Source organism: Anser anser (assembly GCF_964211835.1).
Source record: "Anser anser genome assembly, chromosome: 1".
Taxonomy (NCBI): domain Eukaryota; kingdom Metazoa; phylum Chordata; class Aves; order Anseriformes; family Anatidae; genus Anser; species Anser anser.
In genome coordinates, this window is record NC_139720.1 from 63167616 (window position 1) to 63183476 (window position 15861).

General features: G+C 39.1%; 1 long non-coding RNA gene across 4 annotated transcripts in view; it reads left to right on the forward strand.

Annotated features, from left to right (window-relative positions):
- Positions 1-15861, forward strand: part of LOC310904168 — a 46718-nt gene that overhangs the window by 19790 nt on the left and 11067 nt on the right. For all 4 annotated transcript variants that reach the window (XR_014588091.1, XR_014588092.1, XR_014588093.1 and 1 more), the window contains 2 exons: positions 1952-2108; positions 15214-15323. This is a non-coding gene — a long non-coding RNA (uncharacterized lncRNA). The remainder of the gene's footprint in view (positions 1-1951; positions 2109-15213; positions 15324-15861) is intronic.

The window sequence follows — 15861 nt, forward strand, 5'->3', positions numbered from 1 at the left end:
ATTTCTACAGCGTAAAAGTTCTTCCTTTTGTGGTTCTTCCTTTATCTGTTGTCGTCTGACTGCCTGTCCCAACCTGCACCCCGCCTCCCCCCCCCCCCCCCCCCAAAAAAAAAAAAAAGACCTTTTAAAGGCTGGGGAGATGTGTTTGGTTTTGCTAATGTTCATGCATGTTACATAGCTGTTGTTTAACAATGGATGGATTCAACTTTTTGGACATTTGAAATGATAAGTAATGAATCATTCTGGCTGGTTACCTGAGTTACATATCCATGAACACTTGAAATATAATGCATACAGAGAAGAGGAATGATACAAAGCACAACAGTACAGCCAGAGGCAGGCAAATTGGAGGAAACTAAGTTTTGTCTAACTGCTTGGCAATTATTTAAATAAAAACATAGAATTAACTAACAAGGTACAATAGTAGTTTGAACTAAGAGGTTGTCTTTCTCTTGTCATGTTTCTCTTTCTTTGGTTGTTTACATTTTTGAAACTTAGAGACATAAAATTAGATCTCTTTCAAGAACCAGAATACAGCCCTTTTCTTCCAATCCCTTTGTTCTTTAGGGACAAAAGCACTGACTGATTGCAGATTCAGATCAAACAAAAACAAGGTACAGTAACATAACAGAAAGAGCCTCTTTTACTGTGCAGTTTACTATGTAATCCCTTGAGTACCATGCAGAATATCTCAAATAGGCTGGCTTGCATTCTCACTCTTCCAGTATGCCACACATGCCCTACAAATGTTATTGTGAAATTTATTGTTATATCACTGATGATGAGAAATGCACCAGAAGCTTGACTTCTAGAGACTTAATATTACTGAATTGATTTTTCTCTTTATAACATTTCCTATCTTTTTAAGGGATCTTCTTGACATTTCAGAGTTCTCAAAAAATGTGTGGCACCTTCTTGACTGAAATAAACAGGGTTTCTGTCACTGATAATGGCAAAATGAAATAAAAATACAACAGAACCTGGATTTATGGCCACCCTGAGTGAAAACTTTCTTTGTACGGTTTTCATGTGCTTTTCATGGAACATAGTGAAGAAGTGACAGTCAAAAAAACATAGCATCATTGACTGTCATTAAATTCTAAGAAAAAATATCCCCATTTGCTTATCCTGACCAATAAATTTTAAATCTTACCAATGTTCATTTGTCTTTGTCTTTGCTGAACTGGCTGTAAGGAGAAGTGGATTTTTGAGACTTATTGAGACACTTATCTCAGCCTGAGCCAGTCAGATGTTACTGACTCTTTGAAATACCTTCCATCAGACATGAATTCTAATCAGCCACAGATGTTTATTTTCATTCACTGAAGACTTGAAACCAAAAGCTAGAGGTGGCAAAGCTCAGTCTTGCTAATCTCCTAGGTGTCCTCACTTTGCTAAATTTAATCAGTGGCTGCTGGTACTGACCTTTCTTTCCTTGACATCAGGAAGAGGATGGACCTACTGAATTCATCTCATCCAGCCTGATGAGGAGGCCTACAGTTCCAGAGTAGTACACTCCAGAGAGTGTAGTATGTAGATAATGACATTAATTCCTTCTCTAATGATCAAACACAAATGACTCCATTGACGCTGTGATTGTGAGGTGGACAAAAATCCACAATGGAAATGCTGGAGTAGAAAAAAAGTGAATGCAGCACTAGTGCAGATCCTTCCCTGCAAGTGAAGAAAAGTGGAAAAAAAAAATTGTGCATGGATACAGAAAAAAATTACATCCTGGAAATTATGGATATTATTTTCTCTTTTTCAAGACTAACTGGAATGCATGTATTTTTACACATGAAGTAATACAGAATGTTATAATAAAGTGTATAATTGGAATCGGTCTGACTGTCTGAAAAATGAATTAGAACATGATACAAAACTCTGAGGTCCATATTCATTCATATGAGACTCTCAAATAAACATGATATTTTTTTTTCCCTTCTCTTAGATGCCTGACAACTCCACAAAAGACCACAATATTTGATGATTATGGAAGTAATAAGGGAGAGGAACAAGAGAGAGGAAAAGTTGAAACAGGCTTTGATATACGTTTGTGTTCTAGAGGAAGCAAATTAGCTCCAAAATATGGAAATGAAGACACAGGGGTAAGACTTCACTCTCTAAGGATGTATCTTGGAGAAACAGCACTTTTGTTTGGGAGCTGGATCTGAATCAAGCTCAGTCTCTCTCTTCTTCCCCTGCCTCTCCTCCTCCCCCCCCGCCCCCCCCCCCCCCCCCCCGATATAAAAGCAAGCTGGATAGGGATTTAAACTATGTTCCGAGTATGATTGTTAGTGTTTGTTGGTTATTGTTTGTTTGTTTGTTTCCTTTTAAATGTAGTTTTAGCTTTCTAAACAAGAACATCGAGATTATGACTTCATAGTGACAGTAACTCTAAACAAAGACTTGTTGCACACAAAATAGTTGAGAAGCTTAGCAAGCCAAGACAACTTTTGTGATCCCAGATTAGAAACCATTTTCTTCAGCTTGGTTTGGTAGCTGGTTTTACCAGGACTTGGGAACAGTTTTTCTGACAAGCAGTATTCATATCCCTTCAGCCCAGGAGCACTTGAGACAAGGTACCAACAGCTGCAGGAATAACCCTTATTGATGTATCATGTTTCTGTCACATCCAGAAAGCTTTTGTAGGGTTTCACTTAACTCGAGTTATTTTCCCCATGGACACCTATGTCTGCATTCTTTTGTATAACTTCCCTGTGAATAAGAGAAAAAGACATCAACCAATTCACTTAAACTCAAAGGGACATGACAATCAAATCATGACAATTTAACCACTAAAAATGTTTGGTTTCATTCTTCAAGTACAAAGGGAGCCTAGCCAAACATCTAGAGCTAAGCAAAATTAATCTCAGCCTCCAGCAGGAGGTACATACATTAATAGATGACAGACTTAACATTAATCAGATCATGTGCCCCACATACCTCCAAACATGCTTGAGTGGCAAAACAGTGAAAACATTATTGAATTGTTCAAGTATATGCCAAAAAAACCCCTTCTGCAGATGTAGCTATGATATGGCTTGCTGTTTCTCCAGAAGAAGAATTCAGTGGTTGCTGGATGTTAGCTGGGTTCTGTGTTTTTTGCTTGTGGCAGCTAACCAAGTGGAACACACAAAACACAACAGGCCTTTTAGGCCTGGTGTCAGGCTATGAAATGACCCTATAAACTGGGCTGTGGCTAACTCTTCTCATGCCAGGGTGAAGAAATCAGTCTGGCATAAAACTTTTTTTTTTTTTTTGTCTTATCTATTCTCATCCTCTCAAACCAAGACACTGCCCTGCATCTGTTTGTTTCCCATAAATATACATGTCCTTTCTCAAATGTAGCAATCTGAGTATTATTAGCATAGAAATGATATCAAGAAGTATATGTAAAAGCCATTTCCTTTACTCTCTCCTTGAAATTATGATTTAACTGCTTCAATAAACAGCAAAATCATTTCTTGCACACATCATTACCATTGAAAAGATTAAGATAGTCTGGCGATCAGAAAGAGATAAATCTCCCGCACAGAAGAGCAACTTCTGCATGCACCCATCCACCCCAAATTCCAACATGTTGCCCCTCCTTGCTAAGAAATGTCTATAGCTTTCCAGAAGCTGTCTTTTGGATGGTGTCTCCCTGCTTCTGGCCAAGCAGCCCTGGGTATGGAAAGAAAAGGCAAAACCAGGTCATTAAAAACCCACCATCAACACACACACATAACTGGGAAAGTGCTCTGCTTGTAAACTGCCCAGAGCTCAGGAAAATAAAGAAGTCTCTCATATGATTTCCACAACCAGGGAAGAGGCTGAGAAGGGCCAATATTTCAGTGTCTAGTCCATTTTTTATTTCAGCTGTGCCTGTTTTATTACACAGAAGAATGTGTTAGGATTTGCAATGGGTAGTGATAGTTTATTATCCCAAAGAATGTATTGGACAGCTTCATTACACAGACAATAGATTCATTTAGCTGGTGCCTATCTTTTGTGAGACAAGTTTTAAGAGCAGTCTATTGCTTCCTGTGCATTTGATGAAAATATGTTTAGACTGTTTTCTCTAAACATAAGTTCATTTGATAGGTTCCATGTCCTAATTATAACATTTCACTGCACATAATATTGAACTCAAGAAAGAGCTATTATCCCTTCTCTGCTCAACGCTCAGTACAGTGAGGTCATTTTCCTGATTGAGGTCTCACCACTCTGTTATGATGCAAATTATTTTAGAATAATAATAGAAAAAATATTTCTCATTGATTATGAAGTTTAAGCTACTTTGTAAGGAATATACGGTAGTTTGCACTGTGTCTTATACATCTACGCAGAGCAAAATTGCAATGATCCCTATCTTATGCATAATGCTATATATGAGGTGTAATGTTTTTCTTGAGCCTGCTGTGTCTTTGTCTGTAAGTCTACATTGCATTACAAACACTCATTTGCTAAAATAACTTTAGGTATGTCATCCAGAGCTATGTACTTGGCAATCTCACATTACTGCTGAAAGCTCAGAGTCTATTCTGGCAATCTTTGATTTCACTTAGTGAGCTCCTAAGCTTGCAGTGATGTTGGTAGCTAGCTGGCAAATGAGCTCCAGCAGTATTAACCAGAAAATCCAGGCTGCACACAAATACTCTTCTGCTGTGCACATCTGACCTTCACTGGTCAAAGCCACACAGGCACAAACTATTGGGTAATCTCTGCTGTTTCTCACATTTTGTCTGCCTCTTTTTCTTTTCTTCCTTTAAAGGCAGGAAAGTAGTGCAAAGAGAAGGCATTTTTTCCCTGACCTCATTTAGATATCAAGGACAACTCCTATATCCTTAGGGAATAGACAAGTATGTGGGTTGAACATGCTGCTTGACATAATTTGTCTTCATGAAAACACTTGACTTGTCAAAAGTAAACACCTGCAAAAAATGTTTGGGCCTACTATAATTCTGTTGCTAGATTGGCCTTATTAATTACTTCTTAAGAAATTTATGTTGTCTCTCGTAACTGCACACTGCTTTGTTTTTGTAGTTTATATCTTTCTTATGCTGTTGTCCCAGTGTAGTCACAAAACCTGCAGTATTCAAAAACCCAACTATTACTGTGCTAGGCTAGGCTAGGGTAGAAGACAAGTTTCAAGGCTGCTTGAATTAGTTGGTAGTTTCTTTAGACTTGGAGGTTTGAGGGTTTCTTTTTTCAGCATGTTGGTAACTTAACACCTTTTTCTATATTCAGAATGGGCTTGGAAAGTGATGAGCCACAAACAAATTGAAAGATTTGTTTCCCAGCTTAAACATCATGATCAGATTTGTTTACTCTTGTGACTGCAGCATCTCCTATTATGGGTGTGTACACCAAAATGCTATTTGAATTTTATATCCCAGGGTAACTAGGGATTACTTCAGAGACAATAACTGCACAATGCTATGTTTTTGTTGCTCTGTAGCTTTAGATATGTTGGATTGATATGGAGGACAGACAATATAATTGGATCATTCAGAATTTAAGGTTATTGTTTATCATCAGTGGTGATAAACGCCACAAATTATGTTTAGAGTTTTAATATTTGTGCTTCTGTAGGGTAGAAAAATATTTTCCTAAAAGTAATTCCTGGGGAAATACTATATTTTCCCTGGATAATAGTTCTATACAGTTGTTTGAGTTAAAGTTGTTTAAATGTCTTGCTTGTATTTCTTTATCATAATATGCTTTAATGATTTATTTCTTAGCATTTTGTTACCAGCCCACACATTCAATTTTAAGTGAAATGTTATTCCACCAGGTTTTAAAAATAAAATATTTATATTTGAGCACTCTAAATAGCGTGACAATATACATTTAACATGTTAAATATGACAGATACCTTTCAGTATTTCTAAGGATCTGTTGATAGTTATGTTCATTTTTAAATCTTTTAATTAATCATTTTTAATTCTTTTAAATTCTCTTCTGAGAGTGGAAGCCCCAAGGCAGTGCAAGGACAATGGCACATGGTGGACAGTGAAAGCAAGTTCACAGCAATATCAAGTCACATGGGAAGCATGAGGCAGCCAGTGGTGAAGCCCTTGTGTAATTTGCAGTTGCTTTGCTGTCTGGTATGAGTAGGGTATGTTGTGGGGTGTGATAACAGAGTCATTTCAGGAATAGCTGCAGAGGTGTAAGAAATGACCCTGTCTGTGCTCTTTAGCCACTCAAAATGAAGTTACCTCCTCCATCACAAAGAAGGTTTCTAATCCAATTCACTGCAAAGTCACCTGGGTTATGACTTACCCTTGCTCATGGTCTACCTGCTGTTACTCTGAAATGGAATGGGAGCGTGTGTGTGATTCTTCACAGTGTATTGCAATCTCCAGCCTGGTAGTGTCTTAAACCATTCTGTCTAGACCCAGAAAAGCTCCATTAGTGAGACTATGCTATATAAAGGAGGTCAAAAAACCCATGTCCCAAACAACTCTGTACTTAAAAACTTCACTGTTCCTAACTTAGTTCTGGCAGTTCTACCTTATGCAACCAAATACCAGTTACTGGAAAACCTGTGGTAGAATTGCAAAAGCTACCAGAACTCTGAGATGAGCTTTTGTACTGGTAACAATGAACAACACTGACATTGAACTATTCTTTTTTCTGTTTGGGAAAAAATAACAGCTCAGCATAGACACTCTTGGAAAGAACAAGCCTCCTCTGTGTCTAGCTTGGGGCAATCAAAGTTGCTTACATACCCTCTCTGTCCTGGCGTAGGAGGCAGATGCATCAACGCAGTTAATCCTCTTCTGCATCACTTTTCTTAGTGTCTCCTGCTTCTGTTAGATCTGGAAGATGGAGGGGAGACATGAGTACAGGTGTATTTATAGAGTCTCAAATGTAAGAGACTTGCCCTGTGAGTGGATATTCATGTTTTACTATGAACAAATCTCAATTTATCAATATATTAGCAACCAATTCACTACTAAATACTTTCTTGCAATCTTACCTTCAGCCTCTGCAAGAACTGAGGACAGTACAAAAGACATCTAAGGATGATATATCATCAGCATGCCTATCACCTGGAAAATTTGCTGTTTGATCCCATGGACTTTGAGTAAAAGCTTTTAAGATGTTCCCAAGATCTAATAATTCCTCAGTCTCCTCTGTCATAAAGACTGAGAGACGTACCAGTAATCACAATATAAAATGTCACTTGCCTTTGAAGGTTCAGTTGCTTAGACTTGGTATCCTCAAGTGTTAATGTAACATCACTACAAAACAAAGCCTTCTATATACCCAGTTACTGGCAGAAGAAAATAGTGGGGAAATGTTTCTTCTTTTTCTCTCCAGCCCTTAACTGTACAAAAGCAATTGGGACAGCTATAAGCAGCCTCCCAAGAGTAAGACAAAACAAAATGCCAGCTATGCTCAAGATCTTCTTGAGAAATATGTGCTGGTTCCCAAAGATTCACACATGGCTTTAAAGTCAACTGCTGCTGCTGTGACAATTGGTGAGTGACCAGCAGCCTTGGGTTGCATGGTGCTGTTAGCTCAGGACAGTGACTGAAACCCTTGTGTCTTAAAGAAGAGATGGCTGTGGTTCTTAAGGTTAGTTTGTCTCTATCCCATCTTCTCCTCAGTGAAGATCCAGCAACATGGAGCCTGGCTCTCCCCACCTCTTTCCTTTTCTTATTGCCTACACATAAGCATTTTGCTTTGGGGAAGATGGGAACATCCCATCTCCACTGCTGTGGAGACAACAATGAGGAAAGGTAAATGCAGGTTGGAAGTTTCCTGGAGCTTCTCACCTTCCATCTCTCCAATGCCCTGCATGCATATTGGACTGCTCTTCTTGCTTATTTTACCAGTGCTGATCCATCCCTTCCAGCCCCTGACTTAATGCTTCCAATTTCTTTAAAGATAAGCTCTGTCAGAAGTTTGAGTCTCACGGTGGATTCCCCTCTGACAATGCCTGTAAGTTAGGTTTTCCCTGTCTTTCTGCTATCTCACTCCTCTTATATGCACCATATATCAACACTGGGCCCCAAAACAAGCACAAGGTGATAAGAGAAGGAAAAATGATGAAACTAACGCTAATAAATAAATAAATAATAAAAAATGTAGGGTTTATCTATTTCTTTAAATAGCTTGACTTTCTAAGACCTCCTGGTATGTAATTACCACAAGATAAGCTCTGCAGAAATCCACTCAAGCCTCATCCCAGCAACATATAGGTTTGTCTGCAACTGCTCACTCTAGCAGATTCTGGCTTTGTTTACCTCTGGGCAGGATGACTGGACAGATTAATGGACTGAAGATGTGTGACTGAGATACAAATCAGCTTATGTAGCACATCCTAACATTCTGCTCCCTTCAAGGAGCAGATGTTATATGTCACAGCAAGATAGAATTTTGGTGTAAAAACAGAATCCTGGCCTCTGCCCTTTGTAGAAGAGGGATTTTCCTTAACCAAGTTTGGAAACAACAAGTGCAATGAGGCAGTGCTCTTTTGCCCTCCCAAAAGTAAGAGAGAAACAGAATTGTGACTTTGCATCCTTCGTTTCTAATTTAACCACTTTTTTTTTTTTTTTGGAAATTACTGTAATGATTTGCGTATACTGGGTTGTGTCTCTTAATTTTATATTGCTTTCAAGTCTACTGCCTTTAAGTCACTGTGCATAGTCTCAGCTGTGTGTACCTGTATTGGGAGACTTACCCAATAAATAAGTAAAGTGATAGGCTTACTAGATGTGCTACACAATTCATACCTACATCAGTGTATTCACAATTTTATCTGTGTTTCCCAGTGCAGCTAGTTTCTTCTTTAGTTTATAATAGTGTGATAGTGATTGCTGAAGTTCAAAGTCCTATGCACTTTTTCTCCTGTGTCAGCCAATCTATCACTCATTTTTTAAGGTATGAGAATAACAGAAGTTAAAATCAAATTATTTTTAATGCTCACTGATAGCAGATTTAATCTTATCTCCTTTTAGAGATAGAAGCATAAAGGTCATACGGTAAAACATTCTAGAAACAGCTAGAAAAAGCTTTTCTTTGTCTTTGTAGACCTAATTGTGTGATTTCTTCTCTCATTCAGACTGATAACTTAAGAGAAAATAATAATAATAATAATGATTAAAACAAACAAACAACAATTCAGCTCTGTGGCATGGGATTCTCTTATACTGAAGAGGCTGAGACCTCATTGAAGATGTTCATTCTCATTGGTAGCACTATAGGAAGGTATCACTGACAAAGAGCCAGAAATTCTTACCCCTGTGAATAACAACACCTCAACAGATTTTCCCACTGTTAATTTGCTGTAGGTCCTTAGAACAACTTCTGTCTATGTTCATTGTCATTTAGTTTGTCTCCACCCATGCAGAGCTGTGTCTTACAGTCAGGACAGGCTGTAGAACTTTGAATAGTCATTTCACAGTATTCTATATATGTTTTTTTCCTACGAGATACTTAACATGTGACAAATGATGTAAAATAAAATCCTTGTAAAACATTTGTCTGTAGGTTCCATTTGAGTTAGTAGATTAATATTGATAGTTGGTAGGGAAAGACATAGTTTAAACCAGCCTACTAATTTTTGTGGGAATTACACACTGATTTGTCTTCACCTGAACTTTTATCTAATATTAATTCCCATAGTACAGGTAAGAAGATTGTGTGGATCTTGTTTCTTCTCTTTCTTTCTGAGAAGAAGACCTTATATTCTCCTTGAAGAATTGTATGAGCCCATCCATGCATTAGGTCAACAACTAAGTTAGAGGTTATTTGTCTTGATTTCTTCTGGAATATTCACCAGACTTGCTCAAAACATATTAAAGTGGGCAGCTTTTCTTTTAGAGATATCATAAGATCAGAGAGCAAGCTGTACAAGCTAGAGAGTGATCAAGCCATTGGTTGGTGGCAGATGGCCTTCCTGATTCCTGAAAACCTCAGTGACTGCTGTTTTCTGCAGTGGTCTCATTCATTGTGCTTACTACCCACTCTCTTCACCTTGAATCTGTTTGCTCAGCACCCTTTTCCTATAGGCTGCTGACTCCAAAACATCCAAACTCTTATGCACTGGGGTAGCTTGCTTATTTCAGGAAAAACATGTCTGTTCTGGAAGTTATGACTCTACTTGACAGCTTTACCAGATTGAGACCAAAATACTCAACCCCTTTGAGAGTGGGATTGTCCTGGTGGAATCCATGTGGTTGCCAATTAAATTAAGGCTCTGTTGCATTTATAATAAAGAATCAAATCCTGATTTTGTACATGGAAAGGTGGGAGTTGAACAACTATATAATAAACAATAAGGAGTCACAAACTTGCCTTGGAACTAATTCCTGTTTTAAGTAAACTCTGTAAAATGCCGGCTTTCAGTTCCAGTTTATACATCTCCAAGAAGTACAACTGTTGCTGTCAATACCACAGAGCCAGAAGAAGTTCTGTTTCCCCTCCTGCCCTATTACTCAGCAAAGGACTATTCATAACTGCCCAAAATAAATATGACTTTATAACATAAGGCCTTTACTATGTCTTGCCATCCATCTATCTTTTTGAAATATTTCACTATTTATTTTTATGCATTTATTCTCCCTCTTCTAGCATACCGCTTTTTAAGTAACATTGTCTAGCGCTATGAATTCATGTATAAAGGAAAACATTTAAGGACTTCTTCTTATTTTCTTTAAGTGAATGAGAAAATGCACGGTTAATGCAAGCAAAAAAACATCACCAACACAAACCAAAACAACAACAACAAACAGACCAAAACACTGGTATACTTTTCCATCTCTTGCTAACAGCACCATTATTAGTCTTTGACCATATTGGCAAAAGAAGGTAAGGGGTACATCAAGGAACAAGAAAATACAGTCCTGCAGGTCAAAAGTTGGCTTTCAGGAATGGTGTCAGAGGCAAACTGCAGTACCTGTTCTCTTTCCTCTAGTGTTTGCTCTGCAACAGAGCTCAGACCTTGACTTCAGTCCTATTCCAAAACAAAAAACATTGATTATTTCTCTATAATTAAAAGAAATTTCCTCTTTCACACAAAACATCAGGATGCATTTTGTTATGTAGCTTTGTATGCTCATTTTTTTTAATAAACTTTTTTTTTTTTCCACCATTTATAAATCATGAAACATAAAGGTGTTCATTTCTTTCTTATTCTCAGACGTAGTACTGACCTGAGTTCAGGAACAAGAGAGTTGCAGGCAGGATATTGATATATTCTGATATTGCATCTTACAGCAGCAAAGGGAGAGAAACTGTTGCAGTATTTTGGATATTTCTAATATAAAATAAATAAATAAATAAATAAATAAATAAGAGAGAGCAACAATTTCAAAGCTCAGAGAATCTTACCTTCCTCAGCACATATGATATTCTCCCTTGCATAAAATTTCTAATGTTTTCTGCAATATAGAAATCTCCCTTGATTTTTTTTTTTTCCCACTGGGGGAGTAAAAGACTGGATTAGTATTTGGGCTGTGTTCTAGGTCACTAAATTAGTGATATTACAATGCAATGCATCTGATGCTACATGCTACACCAAACCATTTTTTAGTTTGGTTTAGTTGTAAAAAGATAACCTGGGGAAAAAAAAAAAAACACAGGTGGAATATATCCTCCAATGTAAAACTTAATTTGACTCTACTATAACTCTAGTTAGCGCACCTCTCTGATTATATTCCTCACCTCAGAGGGAAAGCAAAATCAGAATTGTGTACTCTTCAAAGGTAAAATCCACAGAGAGAAATGTTAACATTTATATTATTCCACTGCCCTTTAATTCAGATCCAGATTTAACATTCTAAATTACCATCTTTAGGTGATCTATTCTCTGAAAGTCAGAAAGTCCTATTATGTATGCTCATTTCAGTGTTGTTCAGCCACTAATGCTCACAACAATATCATGAAGTTATGATATGGTTCTTTATTTGCCAAGATTTTAGCCTTCTTCCACTCAAAGTTGGAGTCACATTGGAAAAATCAGCATGGCACTTGGGTGTGGTTTCCTTCAGTATTCAAATGCCCAATAATAAACTTTTTATAATGTCAGCTATACACAACTCCATGAAGCACAACTGGCTTTTGTAAAAAATCCTTGACCATGTATAACAACATCTTCTTTCCAGAGAAACATAGCATTTATAATAACCAACAACCAGCAGTAATGTGACATAGTACTCTAAATGTGGATCAACATTTCAGTGCTCCAATAAGATTTGATTTGCCTCTGAGGTGCTGCTGTGTCAGTGTGGATCTGGAGCTTTTCCCTTGGGGTACGAGTTCCTGCTCTGGCAAGTGAACACTCCTCCACTACATCCATTCTTTTCCAAGAGCAGTTCCCAAATGTGCCTACAAATGATTTGTCTGAGTGAAGGGTGCTTGTAGACACTTGAAAGTCAGGTAAAGGGAAGTCATCCAGTGAGGTCTTCCCAACTGTAAAATTAAGTTATTAATCTAGTCACCATATTGGATGATGTTTTGGGATACCCGAAACCAGGTCTTGCATTCCTTTCTGCCCTGGAAATGTCCCCTGCCATCCACCGTGTTGGATGAAACCATACAGCCCTGTGTTTGGTATCCCTGAGTGCAGAGGTTAGTGGCTCTTCTCACCGCATTCCTCCTCTCAATCTCACTGGCTCATTTCACCCACTGTTTCCTCTTCCTGCTCAAGCTGGCATTAGTGATTTGTCAGGAAAAGGTTTAGACTAGCTCTGCTTCCCTGGACATGGTGCAAACCAACCCATTGAGGTGAAACAGACTCTCTGGTGATGATGAGGGTCTTCTTCTTGTAGACACCTTGGATGGTCAAGTGTTCACTCGAGAGGATTAGGTGTGCCTGTGAAAGAAAATGAAATCTCTCCCTATCCTTCCCCCTGAAAATGATAACCTTGCACAGGAGGAAACTCAATGCTTATGCTTGAGACACAGGAGACACAATATTGAAATCATTTTCACTCTTTTAATTCTTCACAAATTGAATACAATTTGAATCCCAAATGATTAGAATGAAGAAAAGCAGGAAGGAAAGACTGTAGAAGAAGACTAAATGGGAGAAAAAAAAAATGCACACACACACTGCTAAAAACAAACAAACAAAAACAAGCAAACACCTCTCCCTTAAATTTAAGTACTTAAAAGGAAAGTTAAAATGACATCTATCCCCTCCACAGGCACATTTCTTCTCTAGGGCTTGCTGGGAAAAATGTAGTGGCAGGAAGGTAACTACTGATTCACATAGACTTGCCACAGATGTCAAGCAGGTCACCATTTTTTTTACTGATGCCTGTATTAGGAGTTTTATCCCACTATTTACGTTTCATTACAGAGAAGAAAGAAAAAAAAAAAGTTATTTGGTGGTATAAAGGTGGCTTTACATGCTCTGGTTTCCATAAGATGTCACTGCTTATTCATATACCTCTCTGTGGGTCTTGAAAGAAGGTGGGATTGAAGCAGTAGGTGAGGGGTGATAGTGTTCCTGAAATTACCTGTACAGTAGATTCAAAAGCATTATTTGAAATGCCCTTTTATTTAACTGACAGCAAAAAGTAGTTTTAAAGGGACATTTTCTCACCCCTACCTCTCTCCAAATGAAGTAGTCGGAGGGCTCTGACCTCTGGAGACCTGATTTGAATACCTAGCTTTGACTAAGAGTGTTCTGGGGTATGCTCATACTGTTTCATCTGAGGATCTTTGTCCCATGCTCAGCCATAGTGCATACAAACTTGTTCTCTCCCTGGATAACAGCTGGACTGAGCCAACTTGCTTCTTTCAGAAAGAAGGCAAGGTGCCAGCAGCAGGATCATTTGCTTTAGGTCCTTTCCAGATTAGAAAGATCAGACGTGATCCAGAACAAGTTTGTTTCCCTCCCCCAGCTCCTTCTCCATAGATATCTGTGTCCTTACATACGCCATGCCATACATCAAGATAGACTACACACCTTGAGCATTCTGTAACAAAGAACCTGTTGGAGGCTGCATTACCACCCTTTCATCACTTTGGACACAGAAAACTTACAAGCACACAAGGCCAACAGGGACAGCAAAGAGTAGAGGCAATATAGACCAAGGCTTAGGCTGTAAGCCCGTAGCCGGTGCACTCTAGAAGCTGTGAGCTTCTAGTCTTTGACAGCTTGGAAATGAACCACTCCACAGTATTGTTTTAGGGTCTGTGGTCATCCTCAGATGACCAGGCCCAGTTTGGTGATGTTCCCCTGTCTATAAAGATGTCTGTGCTCTCCTGAAGAAAAAAAGCATGGTTGGCCTGTGAATTCAATAGCATTGCTGGGTCTGTTACAGTCACCCAAAGACTAAAGACAAATGCACCAACACACCAAGTTAGGAAAATCTATAAAATCCCGCCAACCCCCCACCTCCCCGCCCCCCCCCAAAAAAAAAAAAAAAAAAAGCATTGAGTCAGAAGGTGACAATGTAGCAAGAACAAGAGTAAGAACAAGGGTTAGACTGTTCCATCCATAGAAGCCAACGCTTCCCTGTTTGACTGACTTCTGCCTGACAGACGTGAGGCTAAGGGTGGGGTGTGTGTATCTCTTCTAGGCTGCTCAATAATTACCATTCACCTGAGAAAGAATATTCAGAGGGTTGTGTGTTAGTGGCTCATGCTTATGTAAGTGACAGAAATTATTAAAACCTGGACTCCTGACAGCATCTTACCATGTGGCTTTATGTGCAATCAGCTCGTGGCTTTGACATTGTCTCATGTGTTTCACTATCAGTAGTTGATGACTTGAAGAACAGGGTTATTTAAATATTCCTTCCTTTAATTTTGCTCATTCACATAGTGATTCCCCTTGCCGATAGACGAGACTAGGCTGTGAATCTGTGAATCAGAATTTCCATCCCAGAGGGATTGGTGATATCTATATATTTTTTTTAATAATAATAATATTTTGGAAAGTTAAAATGTTTTGTTTTGACATTTTTGACTGAACTGAATAGTTTTTGTGTTCCCAAATTAGAATGTTTTGTTTGCTGAACTCAGCCAAAGCTTTTTTATTTGAAGTTCATTCAAAATTAACATACCTCTTCCAATGGTGATGCAGATTGCTGGCTTGCCAGTTGTTTTGAGAGGAAGCTGCAAAGTGTGAAGGGAAATAGAGGGTGGGATAAAGGAGATTGGCCTGTAATGGAGCGTGAGAAATAAGTCATGTGAATTCTGACATAATAGAATTTAAAGTGTTCAAGAAGAACATGTTTCTGAACAGAATATTATGCCCTATAGTCATTGTGTCTGGGAGACAGGATCCACTGACATAGCAGAGGCAAAGGAGTGGGACATTCTGACCCAGCCAGGAACAGCACTAAGTCTCCAGGAGTGCTGTCTTCACAGAGGTAAAACTTCTTGCAGTAGGTCCTCATGTGTTTTGTGCCAAAAGGCAGTCATAACAACCTTTAAAAAACAAAAGGTAATTTTATGGCGTAGGAAAGGGGAAGTGGAAGGGGGAGGGGGAGGGGGAGGGGGAGGGGGAGGGGAGGGGAGGGGAGGGGAGGGGAGGGGAGGGGAGGGGAGGGGAGGGAAGGGAAGGGAAGGGAAGGGAAGGGAAGGGAAGGGAAGGGAAGGGAAGGGAAGGGAAGGGAAGGGAAGGGAAGGGAAGGGAAGGGAAGGGAAGGGAAGGGAAGGGAAGGGAAGGGAAGGGAAGGGAAGGGAAGGGAAGGGAAGGGAAGGGAAGGGAAGGGAAGGGAAGGGAAGGGAAGGGAAGGGAAGGGAAGGGAAGGGAAGGGAAGGGAAGGGAAGGGAAGGGAAGGGAAGGGAAGGGAAGGGAAGGGAAGGGAAGGGAAGGGAAGGGAAGGGAAGGGAAGGGAAGGGAAGGGAAGGGAAGGGAAGGGAAGGAAAAATTAGTGATGCAAATTAGTGATTGCAGAGTTCTCT